Source organism: Trachemys scripta, chromosome 1, assembly GCF_013100865.1.
Source record: "Trachemys scripta elegans isolate TJP31775 chromosome 1, CAS_Tse_1.0, whole genome shotgun sequence".
NCBI lineage: Eukaryota > Metazoa > Chordata > Testudines > Emydidae > Trachemys > Trachemys scripta.
Genome location: NC_048298.1, coordinates 324472203 through 324485281, shown reverse-complemented (window position 1 = coordinate 324485281; position 13079 = coordinate 324472203). Strand labels below are relative to the sequence as shown.

General features: G+C 41.6%; 1 protein-coding gene across 17 annotated transcripts in view; it reads right to left on the bottom strand.

Annotated features, from left to right (window-relative positions):
• Positions 1-13079, bottom strand: part of PICALM (phosphatidylinositol binding clathrin assembly protein) — a 118537-nt gene that overhangs the window by 104606 nt on the left and 852 nt on the right. The window lies entirely within an intron of this gene.

Here is a 13079-nt window from a genome sequence, read left to right as displayed (position 1 = left end):
AGGGAGCAGGGTCAGGCAAGCCCCTGTGCCTCAACCCTGTACCCCAGCAGGAGCGCCAGGCAGAGGGGTAGCAGGCCCCCACGCCCTAGCCCCCTTTCCCCTGTAGAAGTGCGGGGGAGGGACTGCAGGCAGAAGGGGTGGGGAGAGGCCACCACTTGCTCTGGTCCAGGGCCCCACAAAAGCTTAATTCATCTCTAGCCCTACCTCTCCTATGAAAAAAACATCTTGGCAATAGCATGAAAGTATCCCATTGGTCAAGCTATGCCATTCACTATACCAGGAGGGCTTCCTTTCCATTTCTGTCCCTCTCTCTTTCAGTAGAGCTATTCGTTCATTTTTATTTGACTTAGGAGGGCAATTTGTATAGTCATGCCTTTTAATTTATTTTGTTTTACAGAACCCGAAGCATCTTGGCAAACGGGAACTTCATAAATGTAGAGTGTAGAAACGTCTCAGCAGTCCTTCAATTACCCTATCACTGACATTGCAATGCTAATTTTTAAAAAATATATTTAAACACTACTTTTGTCTTGTAATTGAGGCAGGTTGACGCACTTTTCCAAAGAACTATTTACATTTAGTTTTAATAAGATAAACCAAGATCCTAGATTTAGCTCTTGCATTGGCATCGTTAAAGCACTCCTATAGATTCAGTATTCCAGTTTCTGAAAAGCATTGATGCTGAAAGGCCCTTCCTACTACAAAGTGCCTTAGACCTGTGTAAGGCATTCCAACGTACATGGTATGCAGCTTTGAAGTCTGCATGAAATTGGAAGTTACATGGCAAAGTTAGCTTATTACAAGACCACATATTAACCTTTAATTTTACTGAAATGCCTAAAAACATCTGCCAGTGAGAAAATGTAACTAATGTATGCACTGTAGCTGACGCCATCCACTAGAGGCCTCGTCTATATTAAATATTTGCCAGTATAGCTAGTGGAGAGTTAAATCAAAGGAGGCTGTAAATGGGGAAAACCCAGGGGACATGAAACAACAGAGATAAGATAGCCTAAGAAACACACCTTCAAAGCGGCTGGGCTATCAGTGGGGGAAGGAACTACCTGTATATCTCCATCCAGTCTAGAATGTTTAGTCTTTCCAAGGCTGTAAGTCTGGGATAAAACAAGATCTAAAACCTAAAAGTCCTAAAAAAGGAAGAACTGGGGAGGCTGGCAACCCCATTCAGAGATTCAGACTTTTTCAGCCAGGGCTGTCTACTTCTCCCAGCTGATGGAGTTAGCTGGGCAGAGAATGATTTACCAAGGTGTAAACATTACTCTTATGTAGGCCTGCTATTGTTTTTATTCTTTGTTCTAAGTGCTTTGTACCTATGAGGAATGAATAAATAAAGGATACATTTATCCTATCTTAAGCCTTAAAACACTTGAAAAAAATACAGCTGACGTGTATTTTTTTATTGAGAAAGGGTTTTCTGAGCTATATTTTGACCAAAAAAATAAAAAATGTTCAAAATCAACAGTGCTGCAGTGATCATGCCAAACAGTTTAGTACATGCAGAACAAATTCTCTGAATTGCCGAAATCAGAGAACTGCTAGATTATGCCACAGCTTTTAATACTCTCAACCCTCCCTCCCTCTCCCCCAATCACACCCCATGTACTACTTTAGTCCGTGTTCTTCCAATGTTTATGGATCTACCTGTCACTGGTCAAAACTCTTTCCATCAGATAGTATGAACGAAGAAGAGAAAGGGCTACTGTGCATTTCAAATGCTTGTTAAGAAAAAGAAAAATCCACCAGAACAGAAATTTAAACTCAAGGTGAACACACACTGAAATGTGGACACTATCCCTTATTAATGAAGAGGTTGGTGGGAGGGGTCAGCACACAAGTATAAACAAACCTTTCAAAATCATCTTTATATCTAGAAAAAAAGTCTTTGCTTTTGACACCCACAAGTTAGTCCGTGACATTAGATACTAGATTTCCAGCACTATTCTCCACAGCTGAAATACAGCCATTACTGGGTGAAATTCAGAAGTAGGTATACAGCAATACAATACACAACAGTTTAGGGAAGGAGGAATAATGTATACATTTGCAACTGGATTAAGAATTTAGAAGTAAATCATTACCCAAATTAAAATTAGTCTATATTAGTGAAAGACACTAAGTGGCATGGATTGTCATTCAAAAGACTAACAAATTTTTAATCAAAGTGAAAGATGAAATATTTTAAGAATCATGGCACAGAAATTTAAAAAATTTAAACACCAAAACTGTCCATTAAACGGGTGTCACTGTCTGAGATTAGCTAACAGGGAAGCAAGACTGAATGTAGAGGGGGAAATAATAATTACATTTTTAAGAGATAAGGAAAATATTTTCATGTTATTCAATAATACAGTAACTCCTCTTTTACAAACAGTTGGTCGCAGTTTAAGAAGACAACGTAACTAAGAATAAAACAATATTATGGTTTCAGCCATACAATATGGAAGGAGGCAAATTATCATATGAATCATAAACCTACTAAATGGATCTCAGGAAAAAAATACAGGCTAGTTCATGAATTACATCAGCTTTTCTACCAATGTAAAGTTAGCTTGAACAAATATTAGTGCAAGAAAGAATTTGGAATACTTTGTTGGTGTGCATATATTTATCCATATCTGTATCCAATAACATGTACTGAAGTGATTCTTTTTAATACAAAGTAAGAATGAGCTGCAAACAAATAGTTTAAAAAAAAAAAAACCTCATAGCTACACTGCCTTTACTCTTGGTTTAATTATGCAGACACATCAATTTGAAGTAAATAAATAGAACTGAAGAAAGTAAAGCCAAGACTCGGAAAAATTGGAAACATATCGTATGTAATAGTTGGTTGAGATTTACAGTCATAATTGTAACTTATGAATATTTCACTTGCAGTTAACATTTTCACGTTAAGAAAATAAAATTTTCAAACTGAACAAAGACCCACTCGTAAGTGAGAATGCTGACTTCAATCAATTTATAGTTTAATCAAAATAAATGCAAAAAAAAATTACCTCAATCTTTCACTTAACATAAGAACTAGTCCCACTGCAAAAAAGGAAAGCATGAAATACAAAAACATGCACTAAATCCTTACATGTTACGGTTATAACAAAGAAGAAATCTGTAACATAGCGAAGCAAAGTACAAGAAGCTGTAATCCACTGAAAACTGCAAAGCGGAGTTTGAAGAGGCATAATTTTGCAAATACACCTCTACCCCGATATAACATGACCTGATATAACACTAGTTCAGATATAACGTGGTAAAGCAGTGCTCTGGGGGGGGGGGGGCTGTGCACTCCGGTGGATCAAAGCAAGTTTGATATAACGCGGTTTCACCTACAACATAAAAGAGTTTTTGGCTCCCGAGGACAGCGTTCTATAGAGGTAGAGGTGTAATTATACCCCAAATGGGATTTTAAAAACAACAGCTTTAGTTTAGTATCAAAATATAAAGTTGTCTGCTTATCTAGATATTTTGAATTTAAACATTAGTAAGCTAATGAGATATTAGAGATGTTGCTGCTTAACTTATGGCCGCGTTACAGGGGCATTCAATTTAAGGAGATTTGTTTAAAATTATTTACTAACCTGGAATTTAGTAAAACACTTACTGAATTTCTCCCATTGTGGACTGTGAAAGTCAGTTTTACTGTCAGGTTCTCAAAGCTGCAATATTTGGGATGCAAACATCGCAGCAGAGTATTTAGTTCAAAACAAATCAATAGTTTTATTGCATTTTTAAAAATAGTTTCATGAAAACATTTTTCATCTGAATTTTCTAAAATTTGAATTGTGAATGTTAAGCATGTTAAAAATTTCACTAGCAAAGGTGTTCGAGAATAAAGAACAGTTAATGTTGAGTACACCCAATATACTGAAGAAATGCAAATTTTCAAAGTATTAAACTGATGTTTCACAATTTGCATTAAAATCCCTCTAGTTTCTAGCCAAGCAGGAATGATGCTGCTAAGTTTGTATGCAGTGCTGATTTTAATGCTGAAAAAGTAGTTTTCTTCTCATCTCAACTAAAGAATTCCTCAACCTCATCTCAGAATGTCACACAAAGTTTCCTTCTATAAATTAATTTTTTCTATAAATTTACAAAATAGGATTATCACTTGGCATGCAAGTAAGGATTATCACTTTTGGATGTTGGTTTCACTAACAAATAATTCTGTTCTCAGTTAACATTTGTTTTACGTCAATGCTGATTAGAATGCCAACAATATTAATTATATTTGTGAAATTCCATCATGTTCAAACTAAATCCATTACAACAATATGTTAGAAAAGGAAAGGGACAGAGTTTGTTTCAGACTACAGAATTGCTTCTTGGGCACATTCCACCATCTCACTATGGTTCATGTCCGACAAATGTTGATAGATAGATATCCATTGCTGACACAGTGGGTGCCTGCAGTAGTTAAAATTGGAAACTACTACAAGGTACCATAGTAAGTGTACATACAGAGAATACTAGAAAGCATTTTTGAAGGGTGCTACCTTTAGCAATTCTAGTGCTAGACAGTAGAACGGCTGCTTCTATGTAATACTAAAGGGTATGTCCACACTACGAAATTACTGTGCCTCCATAGTACCGTGGCAAGCGTCAACATTCCGAGCGGTGCACTATGGGTAGCTATCCCACAGTTCCCGCTGCCCATTGGAATTCTGGGTTGAGCTCCCAATGCCTGATGGGGCCAAAAATTTGTCGCAGGTGGTTAATGGTAAATGTCGTCAGTCAACCCTCCCTCCGTGAAAGCAATGGGAGACAATCATTTCACGCCCTTTTCCCTGGACTGCCCGAGCAGACGCCATAGCACGGCAAGCATGGAGCCCCGTTCAGCTCACCGCAGCAGTTATGAGCATTGTAAACACCTCGCGCATTATCGTGCAGTTTATGCAGAACCAGAAGGCAGCCAGTACATAAACAGTAAGGGGTACTTTTCAATGGTGCTGCAAGCACTGGTGGATCACAAGGGACGTTTCATCAACATCAACGTGGGATGGTCGGGAAAGCTTCATGGCACTCGCATCTTCAGGAACTCTAGTCTGTTTAAACGGCTGCAGGAAGGGATTTACTTCCCAGACCAGAAAATAACCGTTGGGGACGTTGAAATGCCTATAGTTATCCTTGGGGACCCAGACTACCCCTTAATGCCATGGCTCATGAAGCCATACACAGGCACTCTGGACAGTAGTAAGGAGCAGTTCAACTATAGGCTGAGCAAATGCAGAATGGTGGTAGAGTGTGCATTTGGACGTTTGAAAGGTCGCTGGCGCAGTTTACTGACTCGCTCAGACCTCAGCGAAACCAATATTCCCATTGTTATTGCTGCTTGCTGTGTGCTCAATAATCTCTGTGAGAGTAAGGGGGAAGACATTTATGGCAGGGTGGGAGGTTGAGGGAAATCGCCTGGCCGCTGATTACACGCAGCCGGACACCAGGGCAATTAGAAGAGCACATCAGGAAGCGCATCAGAGAAGCTTTGAAAACCAGTTTCATGACTGGCCAGGGTACCGTGTGACAGTTATATTTGTTTCTCCTTGATGAAAACCCGCACCCTTGGTTGACTAATTCCCTGTAAACCAACCACCCTCCCTCCTTCGATCACAGCTTGGAAATAAAGTCACTATTATTTAAAAACCATGTATTCTTTATTAATTGATTATAAAAATAGGGAAATAACTCACAAGGTAGCCTGGGTGGAGTGTGGGAGGAGGGAAGGAAAAGGCTTCAAAACTTGTTGAATGATAGCCTTCTGTCCACTGGGGTGGAGTGGCTGGGAGTCCGGAGCCTCGCCTCCCTCCCCCCCCCAAACACACACATGTTCTTGGGCATCTGGGTGAGGCGGCGGCTATGGAACTTGGGGAGGAGGAAGGGCGGTTAAACAGGGGCTGCAGCGGCAGTCTCTCCAGCTGACGTTCCTGAACCTCCACCAGATGCTGGATCATGTCCATTTGTTCCTGCAGTAGCCCCAGCATGGCATCCTGCCTCCTCTGATCTTCCTGCCGCCACCTCTCCTCACGTTCACTGGCCGCTTTCCTGTCTTGTGCTATTGGGTCTCTCCACACTTTCTGCTGAGCTCTTTCAGTGCAGGACGCCTGCATGAGCTCAGAGAACATTTCATCGCACGTGCATTTTTTTCACCGCCTTATCTGAAATAGCCTTTGGGATGGAGGAGGGAGGCTTGAAACATTTGCAGCTGCAGGAAGAAAAAAAAGGGAGAGAAGTATTTAAAAAGATACATTTTACAGAACAATGGGTAAACTCTTTCACGGTGAACACCACTATTCACATTACATAGCACATGTGATTTCGGTACAAGGTCATTTTTTGCATCTTGTATTGAGTGCCTGCGGCTTTGCTGTTCGAGATCAAACACACTGGGCAACAGAATTTGGCTTGCAGGCGGCCATGGTAAGCCATAGTCTTTCGGCTTCTGCAACCTTCATAACAGCAGCACCCTCCTTTCCCATACCAAGCAAAGCCCGTTGAGTTGTCCATTTAGGGCTGTGGTTTTCGTGTTAACGTGCAGCAACAGAAACCAAACTAGCCTACCCCGATCTTTTTCTCTGGGATGACCGCTTTAACCCTCCCCCCACTGCACCGCATGGCTGGTATCAGGGAAGATCCCTGCTAGCCAAACGCGAACAGCTCAGCACCAATGGCCCCCCCACCCTCCCCTCCACCGCTTGGCTAACTGCAGGGAGGATTTCTTTTCAGCCACAGACAAACAGCTCAGTAGGAACGGCCACCTATGAATGTCCCCTTAATTAAATTCCCATATTTCAAAAAGGTTACCATGAACGATATCACTCTCCTGAGGATAACACAGAGATAAAGAATGGATGTTGCTTGAATGCCAGTAAACACCGGGACCATACGCTGCCAGGCTTTGTCATGCAATGATACCAGATTACTTGCTACTAACGTGGCGTGGTAAAGTGTCCTACCATGGAGGACGGAATAAGGCTGCTCTCCCCAGAAACTTTGTGCAAAGGCTTTTGGAGTACCTCCAGGAGAGCTTCATGGAGATGTCCCTGGAGGATTTCCGCTCCATCCCCAGACACCTTAACTGACTTTTCCAGTAGCTGTACTGGCCACGAATGCATCCCAAGTCCTCAGGGCAAATTAATAATTAAAAAACGCTTGCTTTTAAACCCTGTTTTATATTTACAAAGGTACACTCACCAGAGGTCCCTTCTATGGCTTCATAGTCCGGGATACCCTCCCAAGGCGGTATTTCAGTCAAGGTGAGAAAAAGATCCTGGCTGTCGGGGAGAACGATGTGCTCTCCTCAACCTTGTCCTCCTCCTCATCTTCCCCGTCCGCAAAATCCTCAGGCATGGCAACTGAGAGTACTCAATTATCGGAGTCCACGGACAGGGGTGGGGTATGGTGCTGGCCTACAGCTCAGCATAGAAGCGGCATGTCTGTGGCTCTCTCCCAGAGCATCCGTTTGATTCTTTGGTTTTCTGGTACGCTTATCTCAGCACGTTAAGTTTCATGCATCACTGTGTTGAGTCCCTGTTGTGGCCTCTGTCCATCATGGCCTTGGAGATTTTTTTAAATGTTTTGGCATTCCGTCTTTTGGAACGGAGTTCTGATAGCATGGATTCGTCTCCCCATACAGCGATCAGATCCAGTATCTCCCGTATGGTCCATGCTGGAGCTCTTTTTTTTTTTTTAATGTTTTGACCTTTCGGTGTCATTTGCAAGACAATGACCCATCTCAACACATTTCTGAAATGAATCACAGACTCAAAACCACAGGAGTCAGAGACTGAGGACACCTATTAAGTCTTCTACTCCATCTTCCAGCCACTGCAGCATTGTTCCCTCCAGGACATATTCTAATGCTTTGTCCTAGAAACTGAGGGGCTGAGTTATTTTTTGGTGTAGAAGGACCAATTATTTCATGCCTTAGATTCCTACAAGCTGTCATTTTCCTTAAAAAAGAAATATTTTGATCAGGTTTAAACATATAATGGTCCATTCAGACATTACTCAGCAAAAGAACCACAGTCAAAGGTAGTTTAATTATACATTTTACTATGTTTGTTATATCAGTTTGTGAAAAGCTTACCTAAATAAAATTAAATCCAAAAATAAGCATATCAATTACTTCAAACTGATTGCCCTATTGCTCACCTGGACTTCCAATACCCAACCTGTTGCAAACATCTTGTAACATGAATTTTCTGTTAACACAGACTTGAGTACGACATTAAGGCCTTGGCTACACTGGCGCTGTACAGCGCTGCAACTTGCTGCACTCAGGGGTGTGAAAACGTCCCCCCCCCCCCCCGAGCGCAGCACTGTAAAGTGCCAGTGTAATCAGCGCCCGCAGCACTGCATGCTCGCTCGCAGCACTGCAAGCTACTCCCCTCAGAGAGGTGGAGAACTTACAGCACTGCCAGAGAGCTCTCGCAGCGCTGGCGGCGCGACTACACTCACGCTTCACAGCGCTGCCGCGGCAGCGCTGTGAATTGCCAAGTGTAGCCAAGGGCTAATAATAATTATACTAAAACTGTTCTGAGGTTAAAAAGGTGTTAATTGCTGACCGACCACTAGTCATAATATAGAGCAAACGGAAAAGTATGCACTGTCTCCAAGATCCACTTCTATAAATTGCAGAGTATGCCAATCAATATTCAATACCATAACACCACTTTACATACAATGTCAATCACTATCACAAAAATGCACTACAGATTCCATCAGAGTTGCTTGCTTGAATTATGTTCTAAAACACACACAGAACCTGTGAAATAGCAAGAGAAAGCAACTAAAACAACAATTTGATGCCAAGTTAACTTTGGCTATCATTTCTTTTTCTTATGCTGTACTGCAGCCACGCATTCAGCTACATTTAGCTAAACATTCATTGCTTAGATATTTCTTTCAAATCCAATGCAAGGGTGACCCTTAACTTTTAAAGGCCTCCCTGTGCTATGCCAGCAAGGTATTAGTCCCAAATTATTACTTCTCTTAAAGAAGAAACTTGAGTTGGCAGGAAACTGGAGTGAGTGCATAAGAATGGATATATTAAATCATTCTTAAAACACAAAGCAGTGTTAGGTTTCAGAGTAGCAGCCGTGTTAGTATGTATCCACAAAAAGAACAGGAGTACTTGTGGCACCTTAGAGACTAACAAATTTATTAGAGCATAAGCTTTCGTGGACTACAGCCCACTTCTGATATGCATCCGAAGAAGTGGGCTGTAGTCCATGCAAGCTTATGCTCTAATAAATTTGTAAAGCAATGTTAGCAAGCTACCACAGAAGAAGAGGTTCCTACTAAAACACAGAGAGTAGTTTGCTTTTTTGAACACCTGGCCACTTAAATCTATTATAGCAAGGTAAAAGGGGATGTTATTTTTAAATTGGAACTATTTGGAAATGGTAAACAATCTAACATCTGTTACTGAACTACAAGGGGACTTCCAAGATTCCTAACAAGCACGTATGCACATTATACTAGACCAAGTACATGTATACAGAGTTCCTGCACAATTTAAACAAATTTAAGACTACTACATTGGGACAAGTTTATCTGACCTTGTTAGGATTCATGCATAAATTGATTTAAGACTGCCAATAAAAGATCAAGTTTTTAAAGAAATATGAAACATACAAATACTACCAAAATGTGTGCTTTAGAAAAATGCATAACATTTAACATGCAGATTGAATTCTCAAGTGTTTTAGTAGCTTAACACCTCAAAACTCTCTCAGCATTTCACTCATATCACTTGATAAATCTTATTGATAATCACCACCATGGAGTTTTTATAAAATGCAACCTTTAAGATGGGAAGGAACAGAAAAGCAATTTAATGTTGGATAAACCATATCTTTTGCAATATTTGTCATTTAAAGTATTGTTACTTTGTGCTCCAAATGTAAAATCTCTAAACAAGCTAATTAAAATTAAATCGAAACCTTTAATTATCATACAAATGAGAAACAGTTCTCAGAGTCAGAAGCTGGAGATGGAAATGGCGTATTAGGTCATTTAGTCCAACCCACAAAAGAATGTGGGGAACCTTTCCTGTGCAGCACAAGATATTAAGGTTAATGACAACCCTATTAAAAGTCAGACCACCGCAAAATTGCATGACTATTGAACAAGGTCAGTTGGTGAGAAAACAGAAATCTGAAGATACCTGGCATAAACATAGCAAGTGTTCTACAGATGAAGATGCAGAAACTCAAAAGAAGCTGAGAACTGATGCAAGCTAAAGACAACAGTTGCACAACCAAATAACCCATTGGTGATTTGAACAAGAAAGCCACAGTTCTTGTACCCTGATAATGGCAAGACTAGATGTTCCTGAAGAAGTCCAGGGAAAGCTAGGAAGAGTGATATAAAGCTAGCATCATATAGGAATCCAGAAAGGAAGATGGAAGAATAGCTTGAAAAAAGTCACAATACTGTAATTATCTGGATTTGCACAATAATCAGCTATCATAATTCACCTTCAGAAATCTCTCAATGAACTATAAACTGGGAAGGCCAAGAGACTTCAGGTGATCCTGCGACGCAGACTAAAAATATGAAGCTGGTAAAGTACCATAACATCACCAAAGCAAAAAAGGAAAAGAATCTACCCGAGAACAAAATAACAAAAAACAACAGTTATTAAACAACAGTAATTAAAACTGACCCACTCATTTGCTGCTGTATTTCAAGAAGGTTGATCTTCTGTTTAACGCACTGGACTAGGACTCATGAAATCGGTTCTATTCCCAGCTCTTCTACAGACTTCCTGTATGACACTGAGCAAGCCACTTAATCTCTGTGCCTCTGACCTTTATCTTTAAAATGGAAAAAATACTTCCTTTCTCCCCCATTGTCTATTAAAAATTTAAGCTGTCCCACACTGAGAATGTCTGTGTGTTTGTGCAGTGCCCAGCAAGATTTTATTAATTGTATTATTGTGTCATCTAGGAACTGAACTGACACATGCATGGTGTGAAATTACAATCAACTGCTTAGTTTATCAACTTCAGTTAATATAATAATATTACTGCTTTGATAGAAGGATGCCTCTAACAAATGGCTAAATAGTATCCTAAGAATGTGGTGGGAAGGAATAGGAGGATTTATTAGGGACATACCTATCAGTCACGTGCATCTTTTGGGGGCCTATGATTGTATGCATTGAGGTGAAGGCAGAGAACTGAGCTATTCAAAGTCTACATGCTGCACTTTGGCTACATAACCAGGTGATTTCAGGAATGGATGCTGATGGTCATAGGTTTTGATGTCAATACAGATATATTCATAGTGCAGAAGTTTCTTCTTGAACTTCATAATCTCATGTCTTAGAAGTGAGCTGGAAAGCCTTATTACTGTAGGACAGCCTTGCAAAATCCAACTCCCCTAGTTGACCTGAGCTAGTCTTTTTTTTGACTGAAGTAAATATCTCAATTTTCATTATAATCAACATGGTAAAGCTTGGCTAGCAGATTTGTGCCTAGATTAGTAAACGTATTATAGTTCTGTAAGTCAGGTATGTGGAGTAGAGTTCCTCACAGGCCAGATATTAATTCTTGAGCCTCTCAACCTTATGGTTAAAGGGAATAGGGTAGGTACGGGATAATTCAAAGAGTGATTGTAGGGACAAGATAAGAGGTACAAGAAATTCAGGTGGGATCTAAGCCATCAATTTCTGCAGAATGTAAGTATTCATGTTAAAAGGCGTGTTCTGACCCCCCCCCCCACACCCTTTACAGTTGCAAAGAAAAATATTCCAAATGTTGTTTTCCCCGATGTCAGTAAACATTCAGCTCCAGTGCAGCTACTGCCTCTCCTACCTTGTCAAACACCAGCAAAGTAAAACTGAGAACTATAGTCTGTTTCATTGCTCAGTCAAGTGGGCAGAGGTGAAATTGACAAAAAAAAACCCAAGTTAACTTGACTCTGCTGCAAGGAACAGCTATGCCAGGTAGAGACAGGAACTGGAAATATTCATAGGCCAAGGGAGGAGTAGAGCAGCAGAAACCCCAGTGACTTGGATCTATGAAGGGGCTTCAATGTTGAGGGACCAGGAAAGAAAGAATAAAATCTTTCATCCTTCTGGCAACCAGAGGTAGGCTTTTGTTGGGAAATTCAAAACATAAAGCACCTTCTAGCCAACGATTTGCATGAAATCAAATGCCCCTGTACACAGTACAATTCTCACATAAATCCCACAACCTCTCCTTTAACAGTAGCTGTTTATGGTGAGAGAGTGGCTCCTGGGGACTCTGGTGAAGCTCACCACCCTCTCATTTGTACTGGCCTCTGAAAAGTAGCTGAATTCACCTGTTGAATGTGGGGGGGTTTCAGTTACTCAGAGTACACATGCTTCTCATGCCCTCTCTCTGATGTTGTGCATTGATCAGTGGGCCCAGCAGAAGCCCAAGGGGGATCCCCTAGTTACTTGCTATCCCGTGGTCCCATGATTCCCTATGTATAGAAGCTAAGGGTCTAGACAAGTATTTGAGCAGTTTGGTTACTTGCAATCCAGATGTTTTACCATACCCCAGGAATGGGTGGAAAACGTTCAAGATGTCCCTATCAGGCTCCCAAAGGAATCTCTTCTGCCCTACCCCATCCCCAGACTCTCAGTCCCCTCAGCCCCCAGAGGGGACCTTTCCTGCCCTCCCCCATGGTACTCAGTCCCCACAGTCCCTGGAGGGAACCTCTCCTGCTCCCCCCCCCATACTCTCAGTCCCCTCGGCCCCCAGGACGTCGCCTGCCCCCCACCTAGTCAAAGAACCCCCACATACTCCCAACCCCACAGCTCCTGGGGGGGAACCTCTCCCATCACCACCACCACCCCCCCCCAATACTCTCAGACCCCACGGCTCCCAGAAGGGAACCTCTCCCCCCTAATCCCCGGTACTCACAGACCCCATAGCTCCCAGGGGGGAACTGCTCCAGTCCCCCACTACCCCAGTATTCACAGACCCCACGGCTCCCATGGGAACCTCTGACAGTTGCCCCCATTACTCTCAGACCCTAAGTCCCCAGGGGGAACCTATCCGGTGCCCTCCATTCCCCCCAGCTCCACCCCC